The sequence below is a fragment of the Larus michahellis genome, chromosome 1 (genome assembly GCF_964199755.1).
Source record: "Larus michahellis chromosome 1, bLarMic1.1, whole genome shotgun sequence".
In the NCBI taxonomy this organism is placed as follows: domain Eukaryota; kingdom Metazoa; phylum Chordata; class Aves; order Charadriiformes; family Laridae; genus Larus; species Larus michahellis.
In genome coordinates, this window is record NC_133896.1 from 36235717 (window position 1) to 36241716 (window position 6000).

The following is a 6000-nucleotide window of genomic DNA, read 5'->3' on the forward strand; positions in this document are numbered from 1 at the left end:
AATACCTTTTCCTTCTTTTTTTTTATGTTTCATACACTATACCACGATGGGAAAGGATGTACATAGTCACTTTTAAGTATTAATTCAGAGGAATACTCTAATTGAAATTAATTTGTGAAGACTTTTTACTGTGGTCACATTTTACAGTTCAGGCTATGCAAACTGAAATTATGGAGGAAAAATAATTGTTTCTGCAATTTGGTTACTTTGGAAAATAAGAACTAACGGGCCACTTCCAGTTTGTAATCTCTGTGCATTAGCATAGATCTGTCATTGGTTTTAAACTTTTGTCCCTTGAAAGCGGAATCCTTTCGTGCAAAATAATCCATTTTTGTAGAACTAAAGAAAATCGTATTCTGTTCGCCAGACACTATGTATTTTCCCTTTTGAGTTTTTTTTTTTCCCTAGATTACTAAAACATTACCAAAATAAGCCTGAATTATTAAAGAGATTCATCAGAAGTTCAATCACTTTGTAAGTTTTGGAAAAATCTTTAAATTAGAATAACAAAGATGAATTTTGGATAGTACTATTTTTTTATATTAGTAAGTGTCTAAAAAGGCTCAAACTAAAATAAGATAGTAATGTGCCTTTAAGATTTAAGAGCATGTCAACAGCCATACTGTTTAACTCGATACGCTTTTCTAAACCCATGTCTAAGCATAATAAATTGCAAGTTAATTTTAATATTATTCCAGAGTCCCAAGCTTTTAGCCAAATATTAAGTTTGAGGTAATATTCTACATGCTTGCAATTGTAATTGCATATAAACAGATGTTAGCGTGCTTTTTTGAGAAAAGGAAATTAGTTACAGATGGTTGGAGAGTTAAAAGTAGCTATATAATATTAAAATGCTAATTTGAAAAAAACATAACATCAAAAATCATGATCTTCAAAATCTGACTGAAGAGACTAAAGGCCATATTTTCTGATACTAATTTCCTTTTTTCCTGTTCCACAAGCAAAATTTGCGTCATTGCCTCTTCATCCCACCATCATGTAAACCTAGCTCAAAAACGAGGAGAAAATGTTTTTAACCTTTCTATTGAAAAATACACACCTATAATCATTTCTGGGAATATTCTTTACCAAAATGTTCCAAAATGAGGTGAACACACCACTCAGACAGGATTTTTTAACACTAGATTCAAATAAATCATCATACCAAGGAAGTGATAAGTATTCCCTCATTTCAATGAAGTTACTGCTCCATCAGAAATAAGTGGTGTTGCCAATAGCTTAATACTATTGCTACTAACATTAATAAATATATTACTAACCTGTGACTAGTTTAATAATTTATTTCAAGTTTCTTTGCTGGAGAAACTTGCCCAAAGAAAAATAGTTGGAAGTATTGGTTAAAAAAAAAAAAAGAAACAAAAACTGAATGAATACTCAATGCAATTTGGAAGGCATCTCATCAAAACAATGAAATCCACACTAACAGTAAAACTTGACATTTCCTAATCATGAAAGGCTACTCGAGAGTCATTACTGACCCCTCTGTGCAGAAAGAAGAAGCCAACATTTTCATTCATTATGCTTGTTCCTCACAAAAGAGGAACAGGAGGATTAGAGCACAGGGGAAGAAATGACAGGAGTAATTAAACTTTTCACGTACCCAAGCGATTAGCAAGGGGCAAAAGCCACTGTACATACATATTACATCTCCTTGCCAAGTCTCTGTTGGTGCCTGCTGGTGGCTTTAACTCCTTTGAGTCTAAGTACATCAATTTTACAGCTGGTCAACCATTTGTATGTAAAAGGTACTTATCTTGAAAATAAGCAAAAATACTACATTTTGCTTCTCTTAGTCTACTGCTACTGAAATAACATTTTCTTTTTTTTTCTTTTTTTTTTCCCCCCAGAAAAATACATTAGCTTTCCAACACAAGTCCTCATCTTTCCCTAGAGAACCTCATATGAAACACTGGTGTTTCAAACATTTTCTCAGTGTTACGCCCGCCATGTTCTCTGTGCCTGAGTTCCAGGGAGAGAATGTTAAGGTTACAGCCCCAAGTAAATGATCAAAAAGGTAATAATGATTGTTAAAAAATAAATAAACAAAAAGGTTGTACTTCAAAACACAGTGCTCCATCAAGCAAATTTACCTGTGTTTTGAAAGTCCTGATTACAGGCAAAGCACTGTGGGAAGAGCATGGCTGCATTGGCATGATAGGTCCCAGGCTCAGCTTCACTCCTGACTCTTCTACCTCCTCCTTCTCCACCAGTCAGCACAGTGGGATGGGGAATTGGAGTTGTGGTCAGTTCATAATGCCTTGTCTCTGCCACACCTTCCTCCTCATGCTCTTTCCCTGCTACAGCATGAGGTCTCTCCAATGGGACGCAGTCCTTCACAAACATCTCTAACATGAGTCCTTTTCACAGGGTGCAGTCCTTCAGAAACAGACTGCTCCAGCATGCACTCCCCACAGGCCACAGTTCCTGCCAGAAAACCTACTCCTGCATAGGGTCCTCTTCACAGGCCACAGCTCCTGCCAGGAGCCTGCTCCTACATGGGGTCTCCATGGGCTGCAGCTTTCCCCCAGGACATGCCTGCCTGCCCTGCTGTGGGATCCTCCACAGGCTGCACGGTAGATATCTGCTCCACTGTGGTCCTCCGTGGACTGCAAAAGGACAACCTTCTTCACTGTAGCCTTCCCTATGGGCTGCAAGGGAATCTCTGCTCTGATGCCTGCAGCACCTCCTCTCCCTCCTTTCTTTTTTTAATTTGACCTCGGTGTCGGCAGGGCTGTTTCTTTTGCCTTTTCTTACTCCTGGCTCACAGCTGCTGCACAGTTAAATATGTTTTTCTTTCTTAAATATGCTATCACAGAGGTGCCACCAGCATTGCTGATGGGCTCAGCCCTGGCCAGCAATGGGTCCATTTTAGAGCCATCTGTAACTGTCTCTGTTCAACATGGGGGCAGCCCCTGGTGTGTTTCTTCTTACAGAAGCCACCCCAAACCTTGCCACATAAACCCAATTACTCAGAGTAATCGGGATGAAATTTGAAAATTATTTAAATCCGATGGTGATCAGTCCCCCTATAATTCCAAAGAGCAGAAACTATACTTGGGATTAGTAGTACGCCATAGATGGACTTCTATATAACACAGTGAAAAATAAAAGTAATAATGCATTGTCTCTTTACACTCAACATTATATACACCTCACCGATGGGCAAAGAGTTCTGTTAATTTCCCATCTCTACAGAGTGAGACATCCTTATAAGTGTTGTCTTTGCAAAGTTACAGAAACTTTAAGTTTGTACTACCTTTTCAGAATAGTGTTGGAGTCTTGCTACAGGCTGAGTCATTCTCAGCCTCTTAAAAGAGCCTACTAAGGCTGTGCTTCGAGTACTGCACATTTCTGTGATGAAAGTACTACCAGCTACTAACAAGTATTTGCTCAATACCAAGAAAGTCTCTATTGTTCTAACTAGTTCCTTTTTTGTGTTTAAAGGGTAGCATCATTATCTCCTTACCATTTATGTAAATATATTCCATTCTTTCATTTCCATTGCTTTGGCTCCATTTAAAACTCTTAAACGACGCAATACATTTCTCTGTGTTCTACATGAAATTATTCTTTCCAGATTTTAGTTTTCAAGAGAAGTAAAAATAAAAATAAAATCAGTTCATATGGAACTAGAGGGTTTTTTGCATTTGATTGTTTTTATTACAGTTGTCATTCATATAGTCGTATTTGTGAAAAGCTTGCATGTTTGGAAGTCCTTGCAGCCCTGAAAAGCAACCTTTTCAGCGTTCTAGGAAAAAAAGAAAAAAAAGACAGAAACTACCCTCTCTGCCCCCAAACAGTTTATAACCTAAGATACTGCCAACACCAACACAAAAGATACAAGAGCACAGCAGAGGAAAAGAAGGGACAGCAAACTACTAACAAGGGAACTAAATGATGTGGGGTGGATTTTAACAAGGACAGGGTCTTAATTAGGTAGGGATTTGGAGAGAGAGAGAGGAAAAAATATCTTTCTTGTAATAAGATAATTAGTGGCAGTGGTTTACATCAGCACAAAACTAGGACAGACAGTTGGCAATTAAAAAATACTGTTTCCTTGGCAGTGTCAGTCAAAGAGCACAGAGTAGCAAGCATTTCTAAACACAATAAAGTGGCAGATATCAGCTGGAACAGGTTGTCCAGAGAGGTGGTAGATGCCCCATCCCTGGAAACATTCAAGGTCAGGTTGGACGGGGGTCTGAGAAACCTCATCTAGTTGAAGATGTCCCTGCTCATTGCAGGGGGGTTGGACTAGATGACCTTTAAAGGTGTCTTCCAACCCAAACTATTCCATGATTCTATTAACCACAGCCCTTTCCTCCTTGTCAGTATAATTTTGAAACCCTGTAGTAGTCCTTTTATTTTTCTCCAAGTGCTTTGAAAGTGAAACTGGTTATTCAAAAATCAAATACCAGATACTCCCTAAAAAGGAGAAAAAATCATGAATAGGCAGGGGATACGGTAAAGAGAAGCTGTTAAATTTTTCAGTTTGGATATGCATCATATGTGGTGCACAGGAGGCTCTTTCAGATAACAACTATATTTATGACCAGGAAGGGGTTAAGTCAGAAACTACAAAACTGAAAACAGATTAGGCAGATTATGCATAAAAGGCTTACTATCTTTCATCTTAGAAGAGCTTAGGCAGTTCCTGCGTGTCTATCCTATTGAGACTTACATACCAATGTATTTGCCAAGGAAATGAAAAGATAATTTACGACCAGCTAAGCACACTCTGTCTGTCCTTTGGCTCCCTTCTGAAATGGCTTTAGAGTCTTGGAAGTTACAGCAAAACATCCTCTTGTCTAACCTGTCAGCAGCCGCAGAAATATTCACTATGGGCTGTACTGTTTACTCTCCATCCTCGGCACTGGGTAAATAATAGATATTTTTTTACAACTTTTGTCTGTGGTTCTCTATTATTTCTCTGACACAGGGACTACCTTGGGTCACAGTGGGTCTATTTTGGATTAGAGCTCTGGGTGGTTCGAGGTGCATGGTGACCAAAATACAACACTTTTTTCGGATCTTTTCAGAAGCCAGTGCCCCAGAGCATCTTGTGCTGCATCCTACACCAGCCCTGAAAGGGCTGTTACCAGCATTGTGCTTAGCTGATAAGACATTGCAAAAGAAGCATTGAAAATTTCTTACTCCTGAGGCATACCCTTTTTTCCCTTTCTCACTGTGTCGAGCTCCCCACAGAAAAACCAAAGTGACCTTTCTCACTACCACTTGCTCCTTTCCCCCCATATTCTCCAGCAGCCCATGAGTCTTATCTGAGCAGAACGGCCTTGAGCAGGGGCCATGTAGAACTATGTGGCTGAACCGAGTCTACCAGCGAGGACTCTCAACTGAACAGCACCTGTTACAGCTCTTGGGCCTAAGGTATAAGAGGGATAAACACTGTCAATATTAATCTCATACTCCTAACCAGGCAACTGGATAGAGTCCACACTAGAGGCTGGCACTACATATTTTGGGGGCTTTTCAAATTCTGGGGCGTTCCAGCTGCTGGCGTTGAAAGAGGACAAAAATGACATAGAAATCTTGCCCACATGTACAGTAATGGGCTAGCACGGAAAAGAAACCATCAATGGCACAGCTTGTGTTTGTAAGTGGGTGAATGGGATGGTTCAAGAAGGATGGGAGGACCAAGGGTTATAAGTATAAGGTGATTTCTTGAATGTCATGCTGCTTGTGTCCCACAGAGATTTTGTGTCCTTAGTTGACTGATTTTGTTGTACAGGGATCCTGAGATATAAAATATACCAAAAAAGGGCATCTAAAATTCCTGTTACCAGAAGCTTTAATCTTAAAAGCGAAAGCCAGTGTCACACATTACAAGGGAGGCAGATATCTCCCAGAAATTCAGCCTGTTTTGGGTAGCAGTGGTTGGGCCCCCAGTAAGTAAACCGCCAAGTTCCTAATCACTTCTGAAATTTGGGCCACTGCCTTTAACTTATTCTTCTGGGAGCAGTC